The 17,781-nt window shown below is 40.4% G+C and overlaps 1 pseudogene; it reads left to right on the top strand.

The window, feature by feature from the left end:
- The first annotated feature begins 16,092 nt into the window (after positions 1–16,092).
- LOC142168306 (G-type lectin S-receptor-like serine/threonine-protein kinase LECRK3) lies at positions 16,093–16,992 on the top strand (annotated as a pseudogene).
- The last annotated feature ends 789 nt before the right edge of the window (positions 16,993–17,781 follow it).

Here is a 17,781-nt window from a genome sequence, read left to right as displayed (position 1 = left end):
GATGCTTAGGGTTTTCTGGACAAGTACCAATGGATGCTTCAGACAGCAGGTATTTTGGAGACCAGTGGGGTCTCATTCACTACTTTTCAGTTTTCTAGGGCTGCCTTCAAATGGTGGAAGGCTTATGAGAGGCGCAGGCCGATCGGTGCAACACCACTTACATGGCAGGAAATATCTGTTTTCTTTTTAGAGAAGTTTGTGCTGCAGTCTCGTAGAGAGGATCTGCACAGATAGTTTGAGCAGTTACATCAGGATGGCATGTCTGTGATGCAGTACGAGATGAGATTTTCTGAGTTGGCTCATCAGCAGTTTGGTTGGTTCCCACTAATAGGGAAAGGATTAGGAGATTCATTGATGGCCTCACATATCAGCTGCGGTTACTTATGACTCGGGAGAGGGTATCTGGTGGTACTTTTGATGAGGTAGTTGACATTGCTCGGTAGATAGAGATGGTTCGTAGCCAGGAGCGTGGAGAGAGGGAGGCTAAGAGGCCTCGTGGGCCAGGTGATTTCAGCGGTGTTATTTTAGGGGACAGTTTTACCACGGAAGGGGTCTTCCTTACAGACCCACTCAGATGACACATCCAGTTCATCGTGGTGCATCAGCTAGCAGTGGTTCTTACAGTGCTCACTCAGGCCAGTCTTCATTTAATGCATTAGCGGTGAAGAGTTCTCACAATGCCTCGCCCGCTCAGTCTTCTACAGATAATTCACCGGGTTATCAGGAGCAGTAATTTCGTCAGAGGAGAGGTGATTTCGAGTGCAGAGAATCTGGTCACATCAAGAGAGATTGTCCAGGTTGTTGAGTGGCGCTCTACAGCAGAGTTCTCGGCCGAAGACACCAGCACCAGAAGTTACACCACCCGCCCAGCCAACTCGAGGTGGGTACAGTCAACTAGGGGTCGCCCAAGAGGGGGAGGCCGATCAGGTGGCGGTCAGGCCCGATTCTATGCTTTTACTGCCAGGCCAGATGTTGTTGCTTTAGATGTAAAAATCACAGGTACTTTTTCAGTGTGCCACAGGGAGGATTCTATATTATTTGACCCTGGTCCCACTTATTCATATGTATCATATTTTTCTCATTATCTAGATATGCCCCATGAGTCCTTAGTTTCACCTGTTCTTGTGTCTACGCCTGTGGGCTATACTAGTATTGTGGTAACTATTGGCGGACTGAAGACTAGAGTTTATCTTTTATTGCTCAGTATGATTGATTTTGATATAATTCTGGGTATGGATTGGTTGTCTCTATGTTATGCTATTCTGGACTGTCACGCAAAACCTGTGACATTAGCAATGCCAGGTTGCCGAAGGTTGAATAGAGAGGTTCGCTAGATTATGTTCCCAGCAGGGTAATTTCAAATTTGAAGGCACAACGTATTGTTGGGAAGGGGTGTTTGTAATATTTGGCCTTTGTGAGAGATGTTGATGCAGATACTCCTACTATTGATTATGTACCGGTCGTATGAGACTTTTCGAATGTATTTCCTATAGACCTGCCGGGTGTGCCACCCGACAAGGATATTGATTTCGGTATTGACTTAGTGCCGGGAACTCATCCCATTTCTATTCCTCCATATCGTATGGCACCAGCTGAATTGAAAGAATTGAAAGAGTAACTTCGGAAACTCCTTGATAAGGGGTTTATTAGGCCTAATTGGGGTGCACTGGTTTTGTTTGTGAAAAAGAAATATGGTACTATGCAGATGTTCATTGATTACTTGCAACTGAACAAAGTCACAATCAAGAATAAATATCCTTTGTATTGATGATTTATTTTACCAACTTCAGGGAGCAGGGGTATTCTCCAAAATTAATTTGAGATCGGGGTATCACCAGCTGAAATTTGGGATTCGGATATTCTAAAGATGACATTCAAGACTCGTTATGGCCACTATGAATTTCTTGTGTTGTCATTTGGGCTAACCAATGCCCCAGCAACATTTATGTACTTGATGAATAGTATATTCCAGCCATATCTTGATTCATTTGTCGTGGTATTTATTGATAATATCCCGGTGTACTCACGTAGCCAGGAGGAGCATACACAACACTTGGGTATTGTATTGCAGAGGCTGAGAGAGGAGAAATTATATGCCAAATTCTCTAAGTGTGAATTTTGGCTTAGTTTTGTGGCATTCTTGGGACACATAGTGTCTAGTGAAGGAATTAATGTGGATCCGAAGAAGATACAGACAATCCAGAGTTGGCTCAGGCTATCTTCAGGTACTGAGATTCAGAGTTTTCTCGGCTTGGTTGGTTATTATCGTCGCTTTGTGGAGGGTTTCTCATCTATTGCATCACCTTTGACTAAATTAGCCCAGAAAGGTGCTTCATTCAGGTGGTCGGATGAGTGTGAAGAGAGCTTTCACAAGCTTAAGACAACTTTGACTATAGCCCAACATTGGTGTTGCCTATAAGTTTAGGGTTTTATATTGTGTATTGTGACGCGTCACGTATTAGTCTCGGTGCAGTGCTGATGCAAGACGGCATTGTGATTTCCTATGCGTCCAGACAGTTAAAGGTACATGAGAAGAATTATCCGGTCCACAACCTTGAGTTAGCAGATATTGTTCATGCCTTAAAAATTTGGCGGCACTATTTGTACGATGTCCATTGTGAGGTTTATACTGATCATCAGATTTTACAACATGTGTTTAAATAGAAGGATCTTAATTTGGGGCAGCGGAGGTGGTTGGAGTTGCTTAAGAATTATGACATCACCATTCTCTATTATCCCCGAAAGGTCAATATGGTGGACGATGCCTTGAGTCATAAGGAGGAGAGTTTGGGCAGCTTATCATACTTACTAGTAGTAGAGAGGCCTTTAGCCTTGGATTTTCAGGCCTTAGCCAACCAGTTTGTCAGATTGGATATTTCCGAGCCGAGTCGATTTTTGGCTTGTGTGGTTTCTCAGTTTTCTCTTTATGATCGTATCATAGAACGTTAGTATGATGACCCACATCTGCTTGTCCTTAACGACACGGTTCATCATGGTGATGCCAAGGAAGTCACTACTGGGGATGACGGAGTATTACGGATGCAGGGCATGCTATGTATGCCTAATGTAGCTGGTTTATGTGAGTTGATTCTCCAGGAAGCTCACAGTTCACGGTACTCCATTCATCCAGGTACCGCAAAAATGTATCAGGATTCGACGCAACACTATTGGTGGAGGCGAATGAAGAAATATATAGTTGGGTTTGTAGCTCAGAATTTAAATTGTAAACAGGTAAAGTACTAGCATCAGAGACCGGGAGGATTGCTTCAAGTACTTGAAATTCCGTAGTGGAAATGGGAGCATATTACCATGGATTTCGTAGTTGGGATTTCACGGACATTGAGGAAGTTTGATCTTGTTTGGGTGATTGTAGATTGGTTGACCAAATCCGCGCATTTTATTCCAGTTGGTACTAATTATTCTTCGGAGCGGTTGGCTGAGATTTATATCCGAGAGATTGTTCGCCTACACGGTGTGCTAGTGTCCATCATTTCAGATCGGGGTGTGCAGTTTACACCATAGTTTTGGAGAGCAGTGTAGCGAGAATTGGGCACACAGGTTTAGTTGAGTACAACATTTAACCCTCAGACGGACGGACAGTCCGAGCGCACTATTCAGATATTGGAGTATATGCTACGCGCTTGTGTCATTGGTTTTGGGGGGTTTTTGGGATCCGTTTCTGCCACTCGTAGAGTTTTCTTACAATAACAACTACCAATAGAGCATACAGATAGATCTGTATGAGGCAAAGTTTGTATAAGAGACGGTGCCGGTCTCCGGTGGGTTGGTTTAAGCCGGGTAAGGCTAGGCTATTTGGTACTGACTTGATTTAGGATGCTTTGGAGAAGGTTAAAGTGATTCATGAGCGGCTTCGCACGGCACAGTCTAGACAGAAGAGTTATGCCGACAAGAAGGTCTGTGATGTTGTTTAAGTGGCTTGGGAGAAGTTTCTACTCAATATTTGACCCATGAAGGGTATGTTGAGGTTCGGGAAGAAGGGAAAGTTGAGCCCTCGGTATATTGGGCCTTTTGAGATACTTAAGAATATTGGAGAGATGGTTTATGAACTTGCTTTTCCACGTACTCTATCAGGTGTTCATCCAGTGTTCCATGTTTCCATGCTCCGGAAGTATATTGGGGATCTGTCTCATATTTTGGATTTCAGTACAGTGCAGCTGGACAATAATTTGACTTATGATGTGGATCCAGTGGCCATTTTAGACCGGCATGTTCGAAAGCTGAGGTCAAAGAACATAGCGTCAGTCAAGGTATAGTAGAGAGGCCAGCCAGTTGGAGAGGCTACTTGGGAGATTGAGCGGGAGATGCTGAGCAAATATCCATACTAATTTGAGACTCCAAGTATGATTCTAAACCCATTCGAGGACGAATGTTTGTTTTAAAGGGGGAGAATGTAACGACCCGGACGAACGTTTTGAGTATTATAACCCTGTTCCCCCATTTACTGCTCAATTCGTGCTTTACAGTTATTTTGTGACTTATTGGGTTAGTTTGTTCGGGTCCGGAAGGATTTCAAAGTGAACTGGGACACTTAGTCTCATAATTGAAAACTTAAGTTGGAAATGTTGACCGAATGTTGACTTATGTGTATACGACCTCAAATTTGAATTTTGATGGTTCTGTTAGCTCTGTAGTGGAATTAGGCTTGAAATTACGAAAGTTAAAATTTATGAAAGTTTGACCGGGGGTTGACTTTTTTATATCGGACGTTGAAATATGATTCTAGAAATTGAAACAGGTCTGTTATGTCATTTATGACTTGTGTTCAAAATTTGAGGTCAATCGGACTTGATTTGATAGGTTTTGACGTTGAATGTAGAAATTGAAAGTTCTTAGTTTCACTAGGCTTGAATTGGGGTGTGATTCGTGTTTTTATCGTTGTTTGAGGTGATTTGAGGGTTCGACTAAGTTTGTATGATGTTTTGGGACTTGATGGTATGTTTAGTTGAGGTCCCAAGGGCCTCGAATGAGTTTGAGATGGTTAACGGTATGAATTTTAACTTGGAACCTGGCTGGAATTTTCTGATGCTTGTATCTGGTTTCCTTCTTCACGTTCGTGAGAGGGCTCTTGTGTTCGTGAAGGGGAACTTGAGGCAGGCAAGATGTCCTTCTTCGCGTTCGCGAAATGGAACTTGAGGCAGGCAAGATGTCCTTCTTCGCGTTGACGAGAGGGGCCTCGCATTTGCTAATAGGAGCCAGGGGTAGGCAAGGTTGTTCATCGCGTTTGCGATTGGGTATTGCATTCACAAAAGGAAAATTTTGCTGGGAGGATTTTTGCTTTCACGTTCGCAAAGGTTCTCTCGGTAAAGCATCGTGTTCCCGAGCTGTGACCAGCATTCGCGAAGGTCAATATTTGGACAACACAATTTTGTGCTTCATGAATGCGAGGGACATGTCGCGTTCGCGAAGATAGAATGCCTGGGCAGAATGTTTAAGTTGTCCCATTTTCCATTTTTTACGGATTGGAGCTCGGGAAGAGGCGAGTTTTGGGAGATTTTCAAGAAAAATAACGGGGTAAGTATTCTTAACTCATTATTGTTCAAATTACCCGAATCCATGGTTGTTTTTAACATTTAATAGGTGAATTAAGTTGGAAAATGTAGAAAACCCTCTTGGTTTAATTTGAAGATTTAAGGGTCGAGTTGATGTCAGAATTATGTAAAATTGGTATGATTAGACTCGTGATTGAATGGGCTTTCGAATTTTATAACTTTTGTCAGGTTCCGAGACGTGGGCTCCATAGGCAATATTTCGGTAAAATTTAGGATTTTGATGGAAAATTTGTATTTCTCATATGGAATTAATTCTTATAATTTTTGTTGACTGAATAGGATTATTTGTGGTTAGATTCGAAGCGTTTGAAGGCCGATTGGTGAGGCAAATACATTGCAGAATAAAGAATTACACGGTTTGAGGTAAGTAATAGTTCTAAATTTGGTCCTGAGGGTATGAAACCTCAGATTATGTGTTATGTGATTGGTTTTGAGGTGACACACATGCTAGGTGACAGGCATGTGGGCGTGCACCTTAGAAATTGTGACTTGGTCAATTCCATGGAACTGTGTAGTTAAATAATCTGTTGATATCCGTACATTTTTCCACGTATTAAAGACATTGATCTACAAATCATGTTTAAATAATATGTTTACATTGTTGGAACCCACAAAGGTCATGTACTTGTGGAATTATCTGCTAAATTATTGTTTTGCACGCAGTCACACTTTTATTTTTACATATTTACCTCAGTCTCTCTTATTTATTATTGATGCATCATATCATTGTTGTTGGGTTGCTTATCAAGATTTTTGAGAGCCCGAGAGACTGGAGAGGTTGATGACTAAGTGAGGCCCAGTGCCTGATTGTGAGTTATTGATACTATAGCACGTGAGTTGTTTGTGCGGATCCAGATATTATATTACAACACGTGAGTTGTACGTACGGATCCAGATATTATACTTTAGCACGTGAGTTATCCGTGCATCACGTGAGTTGTTCGTGCAGCACGTGAGTTGTCTGTGCAGATTATAGAGCTTGGGATGAAGGAGCCCCTCCGGAGTCTGTACACCCTTAGTGAGCGCAGGTACCTACTGAGTACTGAGTGAGTGGAATGGCCGAGTGACTGTGGTCCTGAAAGGATGCATTTGATTTCACTTTTATTGTACTATAGTTGTCATATATCACTGTGTTGGAAATTTCTGAGAGTTATTACTTTCTATTTCAATTGAACTTGATGTGAAATTACTGTTTGGGCCTTAATTGCTAAACCTGCAAGCATGCCTACTTTCTTATGTTGGAAATTACTGTAATTGGACTTAGTTATGAAGTTCGTCACTACTTTCAGTTCCTTATTTATTTTTATTATTTACTGAGTTGGTTGTACTCATACTACATCCTACACTTCGTGTGCAGATCCAGGTGATCCCGAACACAGTAGGTGTTGATTCTTTCAGACAGTTGATTTTTCGGAGATTCAGAGGTAGCTGCCGTGTTTTGCAGACCTTGTCTCTCCTTCCCTATCTCCTTGTTTACTGTATTTGGTCTCAGACTATTATAGATCATGTTTTCCAAACTTGTAATGTATAGATGCTCATGTACTTAGTGTCACCGGGTTTTGGGAGTGTATTTGTATCTGAAATCGGGAGGTCTTTTATTAAATTCAAATTATTATGTTTTCCATATTTAGAAGAAATGTGGGTTATTGATGTTATCGGCTTGCCTAGTACTGAGATAGACGCCATCACGACAGGCGTGATTTTGGGTCGTGACAAAAAGAGAGAAGAAAAGCTAAAATCTATAGTTGTTTTGCTATGGTTATTATTCCTATCTGCATTTCATGTAGTAGCACTAGCACAACAAAGAAACTTCAATATAACTCCTGGTTCTTCTCTAACACCTACTGCCAATTCATCATGGTTTTCACCCTCAAGACACTTTGCCTTTGGGTTTTATCAACAAACCAATGGCTATGTTGTTGGAATCTCCATCATCGGCATGCTTAAGAAGACAGTGGTGTGGACAACAAACAGAAACAATCTTGTTGTCCCAAGCAATGTTGTCTTGCTCTTAACTAGTGATGAAAGGCTGTTGGGACCAAACACACTCACGCAAGTATACGTGGTCGTCAAGTAATAGAGTAGTGAATAGAGTATCGTTCCCACGAGGACTTATGATTAACTTTTGACTAATTCAAACTCAAATAGCTTATCGATTCAAGTGATTTCTTATAAAATAGATAATTGTCTAATTTACTACCTAAAGACTATCAAGTAATGGAATACCAGAAATCAACACAACACTTAAATAGTTTTAAATAACAATCAATGGGAGATAGTATTCCAGGGTCATGGGTTATTTAACAATCATGTTGCATTCTTAGCTTAAAATAACTAATTGATTTATCTGGATTGTTGGTTCACAGGGTTGATATTACTCATAAGAATCTGTCGAGCCCTTACTCGCCTATTCAAGCTAACTTAATACCTATATGTCTATGGAATTAAACTTAACAAGAACGCATTTACAATTCCTGTATTGCAACCGAGCAAGGCAATTAGGTATATGTCTATCCCAATTGCGAATCCTTTCCCCGATGCCCGGGTTTAAGAACTTGCTCTATTTAATTCTATATGCAATCTAGAGTTCCCACTTTCGAGTTCAACTCTAGATTCGTAGATAGTATTTCACTGTTAGCTACTCAGCAAAATAATTAAAAACAGAATTAAATAAACAACCCAATATGATAAAATCAACTTCGTCAAATTAAACTTCAAACATCAACATTCATGTATACCCATGACCCTAGAACAATAGGGTTCTTAGCCACTCATATTCAGACAATCATCAAAAATTCACAAGAGTGCATAAGAATCAATAAAAGAAAGAGAGAATAGGAACTCAAGATGAATTCCGTGGTTTTAGAACTTTGTTGTGGATTTTTTCCCTTCTCCAATATGTTCCCTGACCTAAAGGAGGCGTTTTTGGCTTATATATTGCGTAAAAAAGTCGTGGGCCAAAGCTCTCCTATTCCTAGTCCAAATCGGCTTCAGGGATTGATGCTAAGGTGGATGCGACACATCCACCTCGTCCTCCATTTCTCAGCCTCACATGCGAGGGTGGATGCGATGCATCCACCTCGTCCTCTATTTCTCAGCTTCACATGCGAGGATGGATGCGACGCATCCAACCTTTGTTCCTCCATCTCAGCTTTGCCCGGGTGCGGATGCTATGGCGGATGCTATGGGCCGACTTCACTGCTAAGGGTGCATGAAATCTGATCTTTTTCTAGATTGGATGCGACGCATCCAATCTCTCTTCCTCTACCTAGAGCACCTTTTCTTCATATTTTTGCACTCCAAACACCCTAATTCACCACACATAACTCAATTAGTCATAAAACCAATAATTAAATCATGTTGGGCATTTTAAAGATCAAATAACATCAAGAAGCGGTTAAAACATGGGTAAAGTAACATCAACACATATCGAAATATGCCAAACATCACTACCCCACACTTAAACCTTTGTTCGTCCTCGAACAAACCATCCTATAGTAGACAAAACAAAATTAAGCTCTTATCATTCAAAGCACACTGCACCTATGACCATGGTTATTTGCAACAATTAGGCTCTAGAATATGCATCATATACACTTCCCTTTACTTATGTCATTCTTTGAAAATATTTAAACAAAGACAACATGCTCACAACAACCCTAACCTCAAAAACTGACTCAATGTTACAATGCACTCATGGCTTGAACATCCAACATCATAGAGAAGTCTAATAACGTTACCTATCCCTCGTGAAACCATGTGCCCTCACAACAAGAACAAGAGAGCGAGTTCAATCCACACATTCGAATCTCATGATCAAATATATTTTAATGACTCACATATATCAAAGAAAATCGCTCACTCTCACAAAGAAGTCACATGCATGCAATTGGTACCATAGGCTTGCCCTTAATATAAATCTCTACTAATGTAAGCTCGCTCGATCTAGAATCAATTAGAACTTTTTCATGGTTGTAATGTGGGCTAAGGGACGGGTAGGATATATTTTAGGAATAGTGACTCAACCTCCTAAGCACTTTAACACATCACCAAATAACTTAAGCACAAATTCTTCAACACCACTTCAATTTCACAAATAATATCACCCCCAACAATATTTCCTCTTTCTTTATGCACTACTTTAATTAATACTCACTAGCAAGAACAAGACAACAATTTATTCATCTATATTTTTCTTTTCTTTTTTTTTTTTTAGATTTTTCTCTTCTCTTTTTTTTTTCAATTTCCGCTAGTGGTGTATTATTTTACAAAATAAGTGCACCCTTCTTTCTTTCATTGGTTCCACTCAAACGTCACCCCACACTTAGTCCCTTCTTACTTCTTTTAGCGCTCATCTAATAATTAAAGTGCTTTAAGAGGTAAAAGGATCAAAATAATGTTAATTAAGAATAAAAAGGGTATAGGCTTATAATGTGGGTACCAAATAAAAGTCAATAGGCTCAAAATGGTTAACTAGGGATAAATTTTATTTTTTTTACCTACACAAAAATAAGCTCAAAAAGATCAAAGAAAGCCTAAAATCATTTTTCAAACCGAGCATCACCTCAAATTTCGCTTCAACTCACATACCGGGCAAGTTCTAGACACAAGTACAATACATGAACAACACAAAAACCTCATCCCACATGGCACATGACTCACTAAGGACGATCACATTCCGACTCTCAAACAATGTAAGTATTCATGGAGTGACGCCAATTGGCGTAAAGCTCTCTAACAATAGTGAGGTTGGCTTTGCCGTGACCCTTCAAGATGGGTCCCCATTGTTGCACCTCTCGAATTGATTTTAGAAACTCTGGGTACTTTTTCTTAAGTGTTCCGATGTTGATCGGCTTTTCTGGAATGTACTTCTTTGACCCCAGTATCTTATTATAGGCTCGGAATGCCTTCTCATTAACAAAGTCCTTCTCCCAAGCAACTCGGTCTATGGGTTCACCCTCATCTTCATCACTCATGTCGACATGTAGAAGGTCATTATCCGAATCGGATTCGGACTCAGATTCTGCAGTAATATTCTCCTTTCCTTTATCAGTCGGATCACTCTTTTTGGAGGCTTTTCTCTGGTATGTCACAGGCTCTCTTATCTCTATCCCTTTGCTTGGTGGATTTAATGATGTTTTTGTAATACCCTTCTTCACTGTCCTCCTGACTAATGGTTCCTCTTCTTCTTGCTTTGAATCATCACTTAACTGCCTAGGCTGCAGTTCCTTTTCCTTCTCCATCCGCTTCCTTTTTTTTCTGTGGATTTGGGGCACCTGCTGCCTTTCCGGTAGGCTTTTTGGGCGGTTTCTTGTTATTATATTTGTCTTGTTGCTTGGACGGTTTAATCGTTGCTGCCATTTATGAACCTGAGTACTTGCAATGCAAAGAAATCAACAATTAGCGTATAAAATAGTGAAGTTCAGCTATAAAGCAGTTGCAACAGCTTGCACTTCCAATTATTCGCAGAGTCATGCCATTCAATACTTCATGAAACTATAGCTCATGGCTTTCAGCAGGGATGTGATAACTCTCTTCAAATTTTACAAATAAGCATTGCGCTATATAGATATCATTATGCCCAACATGAGGTTTATCCGAGCGACGCTCACTGACCATGTTCAATTTCACATAGCACCTCACTCGACCCCACACTTATTCTCACGACATATCATTACGCATAGCGCTCACACAATGTAAATCGAGTAACACTTTATAATTCAAGATGTCTAGCATGTGCCGGATGTTCAATTCATTTAGACAATATATCATAGGCTCAAAACATTGTTGTACACAATCAACACAAACAACCCCACACTTATTCACAAGCATATACCAATGTTGCTCGGTTACTCAGACTTCACCGGCGCCTAAATTTACCTCACGGGCAATTCGTCGAACATGTGATATGCAACAGTTGTGCCTAGTTCATTCTATCAGTTGGGTAATTCGACTACCCTCCCAAAATTAACGAGATGAAGGGAATTATAGTTTATCATCTCGCAACCATTACAACTAACAAGAACGACAGCCCTAAACCTCTGACTTTTTCAGTTCCTCTCTTAATCACATGTGTGATATTTGAAATTGGCAAAACCTAACTTGTTGCTACCATTGAGAGAGGTAAGAGAGGAGAATTAGGAGAGAAGAAAAAAAAGAAAGAACGAGGAAGATGATGCGTACCTGTCGCGTTTGGATGCGTCGCAATTGGGATTAAAGAAAGAACGAGGAAGACGGGCTTTTTATGTTAGGGTGTCGTGTTTGTTTTTATGTTAGAATTTTGTTTTTGGCCTAAGATGTGTTAAAATATAGCACTTACCTGTGCGTGCGAGCTTGGACGCGACGCATCCCCACTGCTTTCTCCAAAAATTGGTTGGACGCGATGCGGACGCGATAGGCACACTTCACTGCCTTGAGCAATTGGTCCATCAATTTTTTTCATGCTGAGGGGGATGCGATGCATCCGCCTCGTTTTCCCATATCTAGACCGATTTTTTATTTATTTATTTTTTTTTATATATACATACAAGATCTAATTCCTACAAAACAATGAACTAACTAACTTGGGTGACCTCCCAAGAAGCGCCTGATTTAATGTCACGGCACGACGCAACACGTTCTTCATGCCTCCATTAAATCCATCAAGGTCTTGTGATGTGCAATGTCACCACCCCAATAGTGTTTTACTCTCTGGCCATTTACCAAGAATGTCGCATTGGAACCCGTATCACGCAATTCCACCGCACCATGAGGTTTCACACTAACCACTTCAAACGGACCCGACCATCGAGATTTAAGCTTTCCTGGAAAAAGCTTTAGCCTTGAATTAAACAAGAGAACTTCTTGACCTGGCTCAAACTCACGATGTTGGATGTGCTTATCATGCCACCTTCTGGTCTTTTCTTTATACAATTTGGCATTTTCATACGCATGCAATCGAAACTCATCAAGCTCGTTGAGTTGTAGCAATCTCTTCTCACCGGCCAAGTCCATCTCCATATTTAGCTTTTTAATCGCCTAATATGCTTTGTGTTCAAGCTCGACGGGCAAATGGCATGCCTTCCCATAAACCAACCTGTACGGAGAAGTACCTATGGGGGTCTTGTATGCAGTGCAATATGCCCATAATGCGTCATCCAGCTTCCCAGCCCAGTCCTTTCTATTCCCACTTACTGTTTTTTCCAAAATCTGCTTTACCTCTTTGTTGGAAACTTCTACTTGACCAATCGTTTGGGGATGATAGGCAGTGGAAACCTTATGCTTAACTCCATATTTTGCAAGAATATTATTCAGCAATTTGTTACAAAAGTGAGTTCCCCCGTCGCTTATCAACACTCTTGGAGTCCCAAAACGTGTGAAGATGTGCTTCTTTACAAAGCTTACCACTACCTTTGCGTCATTAGTAGGAAGAGCAATGGCCTCCACCCACTTAGAAACATAGTCGACCGCCACCAAGATGTACTTTTGCCCATTAGAATATGGGAACGGTCCCATGAAATCAATCCCCCAAACATCAAAAAGCTCTACTGCCAGAATATTTTGCAAGCGCATCTCGTGCTTCCTCGTGATAGTTCCGGTTCTTTGGCATCTATCATAATTTTTAACAAAGGCATGTGCATCCTTAAACAATTTTGGCCAATAGAAACCTGATTGTAGCACTTTTTGGGCGGTTCTATCCCCACCGTGATGACCTCCATATGGCGAAGCATGGCAGTCATGCAGTATAGCATTCATCTCTTCCTCAGGAACACACCTTCTCACCAACTGATCTGCGCACTGCCTATATAAGAATGGCTCATCCCACATGTAGAGCCTTACATCATGTAAGAATCTTCTTCTATTGTCAGGTGTCAATTCTAGTGGCGTCACCCCACTTGCAATAAAATTCACATAATCTGCATACCATGGGGCTTCACCTGAGGTGACTGCTAATAATTGCTCATCAGGAAATGTTTCTTTGATTGACCCTCCTTCAGCTACATGGTTCCGACTTTCTAATCTGGACAAGTGATCAGCCACTTGATTTTCTGTCCCTTTTCGATCTCGGATCTCTAAGTCAAATTCTTGCAAGAGGAGGACCCAACGAATCAGCCTCGGCTTGGCGTCTTTCTTATCAAACAAGTATCTAATAGCTGAATGATTTGTGTAGATGATGACTTTGGTTCCCACTAGATAGGATCTGAACTTGTCAAACTCCCACACCACTGCAAGCAACTCCTTTTCAGTAACTGTATAATTCATCTGAGCTGGATTCATAGTTTTGCTCGCATAATAAATGGAGTGAAAGATTTTATTCCTCCTTTGCCCCAAAACCGCTCCGATTGCTATGTCACTTGCATCGCACATCAACTCAAATGGTTGTGCCCAATCTGGGCCAATGATAATTGGTGCAGTCACCAATCTTCCCTTCAGCTCCTCAAATGCTTTCAGACATGCATTATCAAACTTGAAGGTGACATCTTTCTCTAGAAGCCTGCACAAAGGAGAAGAAATTTTCGAAAAATCTTTAATGAAATGACGATAAAAACCTGCATGACCCAAGAAACTACGAATGCCTTTGACGGATGTCGGTGGGGGTAATTTTTCAATTGTCTCCACCTTTGCTTTATCCACCTGTAGACCATCTTTTGACACCTTGTGCCCCAAAACTATACCTTCACGTACCATGAAATGGCACTTTTCCCAGTTTAGCACCAAGTTCGTCTCTTCACACCTAGCAAGCACTTTATCAAAGTTCATCAAACAACTATCAAAAGAACATCCAAACACAGAAAAATCGTCCATGAATACTTCTACAAATCTTTCAACCATGTCAGTAAAAATAGCCATCATACACCTTTGAAAAGTCGCAGGTGCATTACAAAGACCGAAGGGCATTCTCTTGAATGCATATGTGCCATAAGGACATGTAAATGTAGTTTTCTCTTGGTCCTCTGGGGCTATAGCAATCTGATTATACCCCGAATAACCGTCCAGGAAACAGTAGTATTCCTTGCCAGCTAACCTATCAAGCATTTGGTCAATAAAGGGAAGGGGAAAGTGGTCTTTCCGGGTGGCATTGTTCAATTTTCTATAATCTATGCAAATTCTCCAACCAGTGACAGTTCTTGTAGGAATTAAGTCATTATTTTCATTAACTACTACAGTCATCCCCCTTTCTTCGGCACACATTGAACGGGGCTTACCCATTTACTATCAGAGATTGGAAATACAATACCTGCATCAAGCCACTTAATCACTTCTTTTCTTACCACTTCTTTCATGATTGGATTTAGTCGGCGTTGATGCTCTACACTTGGCTTATGTCCGTCCTCCATGAGGAATTTGTGCATGCAGAAAGCTGGACTAATGCCTTTAATGTCAGACATTGTCCACCCAATTACTCGCTTGTGCTCACGTAGCACCCTCAATAGCTTTTCTTCTTGCAATTTAGACAAGTGAGAAGAAACAATAACAGGTAAAGTGTCAGAACTACTCAAATAAGGATATTGAAGGTGAGGGGGTAAGAACTTGAAGGTGTGAATCATTTCCCCGATGCCCGAGTTTAAGAACTTGCTCTATTTAATTCTATATGCAATCTAGAGTTCCCACTTTCGAGTTCAACTCTAGATTCGTAGATAGTATTTCACTGTTAGCTACTCAGCAAAATAATTAAAAACAGAATTAAATAAATAACCCAATAAGATAAAATCAACTTCGTCAAATTAAACTTCAAACATCAACATTCATGTATATCCATGACCCTAGAACAATAGGGTTCTTAGCCACTCATATTCAGGCAATCATTAAAAATTCACAAGAGTGCATAAGAATCAATAAAAGAAAGAGAGAATAGGAACTCAAGACGAATTCCGTGGTTTTAGAACTTTGTTGTGGCTTTTTTTCCTTCTCCAATATGTCCCCTGACCTAAAGGAGGCGTTTTTGGCTTATATATTGCGTACAAAAGTCATGGGCCAAAGCTCTCCTATTCCTAGTCCAAATCGGCTTCAGGGATTGATGCTAAGGTGGATGCGACGCATCCACCTCGTCCTCCATTTCTCAGCCTCACATGCGAGGGTGGATGCGACGCATCCACCTCGTCCTCTATTTCTCAGCTTCACATGCGAGGATGGATGCGACGCATCCAATCCTTGTTCCTCCATCTCAGCTTTGCCCAGGTGCGGATGCTATGGCGGATGCTATGGGCCGACTTCACTGCTAAGGGTGCACGAAATCTGATCTTTTTCTAGATTGGATGCGACGCATCCAATCTCTCTTCCTCTACCTAGAGCACCTTTTCTTCATATTTTTGTACTCCAAACACCCTAATTCACCACACACAACTCAATTAGTCATAAAACCAATAATTAAACCATGTTGGGCATTTTAAAGATCAAATAACATCAAGAAGTGGTTAAAACATGGGTAAAGTAATATCAACACATATCGAAATATGCCAAACATCAAAGGCTCATTGTGCAAGTAGGACAAGCCCAAGAAATCCCTATCATAAATCCCTCAAAATTCATTGCTTCAGCGTCCATGTTGGACACTGGCAACTTTGTGCTCTACAATTCTAATCATAATTATGCCGAACTAGAGCAGGCAACCAGTGGTTTCACAGAAGAGTTAGGAAGAGGAGCATTTGGGACAGTATTTAAAGGGATATTGGTAGAAGACCAGAAAGTGGTAGTTGTTAAGAGACTAGACAAGGAATTGGTACAAGGGGAAAAAGAGTTCCAAACTAAAATGAAAATCATTGGAAGAACACATCATCGAAATATGGTCCGCCTCCTTGGTTACTTCTTAGATGGATCAAGAAAGCATCTGGTGTATGTGTACATGAGAAATGGTTCACTGTCAGACATACTTTTCACACCAGAAAAATAGCCCACGTGGGAGGAAAGGTGTGGCATTGCTCGAGATATTGCAAGGGGCCTCCTATATTTGCATGATGAATGTGACACACAAATCATCCATTATGATATAAAGCCTCAGAACATACTCATGGATGATCATTTTTGTGCTAAAATATCTGACTTTGGAATGGCCAAGCTCTTAAAGAAAGATCAAACAAGAACCTACACAGGGGTAAGAGGGACCAGAGGCTATGTCATACCAGAATGGCACCGAAAACTGCCAGTGACAGTGAAAGCAGATGTTTATAGTTTTGGTGACAGTGATGATTGGACCCTTGTTGAAGATGAGTCGATTTTTGAGTATTGGGTTTACAGTTTCTTTGAGGAAGGAGAGCTAGGAAAACTGGTCGGGGATGAGGAGGTTGAGAGAAGAAAATTTGAGAAAATGGTGAAAATAAGCATCGGGTGCGTTCAAGACGAACCATCACTTCGCCCTTCATTGAATAAAGTTATACTGATGGTAGAAGGGATAGTAGACATTACAGTGCCTCCTAGCCCTACTTCTTTTCTAAGTGCCATATAGTTTTAAATTTTCCTTTCTCACTTTTTAGTTTTTGAACTTTACCATAGAGAGAAGAGTACTTCATCATCTGTACTTTCGCTAAATACAGAATAATTCTATAAAGTTCTCTAAATTAAAAATAATTCTATCTAGCTTTTACATCGTTCTGCACCACTATTTAACCACCAAGTATCTTTTGGTGCATCAACAAAATTAGCTTCTACGTAAATATAAGCAGAATCACCTAGATCACCCTTTTGCTTCTCTTTAAAAACCTTAAACTTGAAGAAATTTGCGATCTTGTGACCCTTCTAATCACAAAAATGGCATTTCATATCAGTATGTCTTTGATTCTTGTGAAACAAGAGACATTGGGGAGCCGGGTCTAGAGCTTTACGTACATCTTTGTATATATATATATATATATATATATATATATATATATATATATATATATATATATATATATATAAAAGATAGTATTTACACAAGATAATAAAAGAAAATATTATGTACAATTAGACACCTAATATATATTTATATTCTCTATATTTAACATCTCTCTCAAGCTGGAGATAATATGTTGGGTATACCCATCTTGCTACAAATATAATCTACCTGAGGACTTCGAAGAGCTATAGTGAAAATATATGTTGGTTGATCGTTTGAGCTAACAAATGCAGTCACAATATCTTGAGTCTGCAACTTTTCTCGAACAAAGTGACAGTCTACCTCAATATGCTTAGTTCTTTCATGAAAAACTGGATTTGACGTAATATGTAGGGTTGCTTGATTATCACGATATATCTT

Source organism: Nicotiana tabacum, chromosome 13, assembly GCF_000715075.1.
Source record: "Nicotiana tabacum cultivar K326 chromosome 13, ASM71507v2, whole genome shotgun sequence".
NCBI classification, from domain to species: domain Eukaryota; kingdom Viridiplantae; phylum Streptophyta; class Magnoliopsida; order Solanales; family Solanaceae; genus Nicotiana; species Nicotiana tabacum.
The sequence above is the reverse complement of the archived record's forward strand: the minus strand, read 5'-3'. Positions and strand labels throughout refer to the sequence as shown.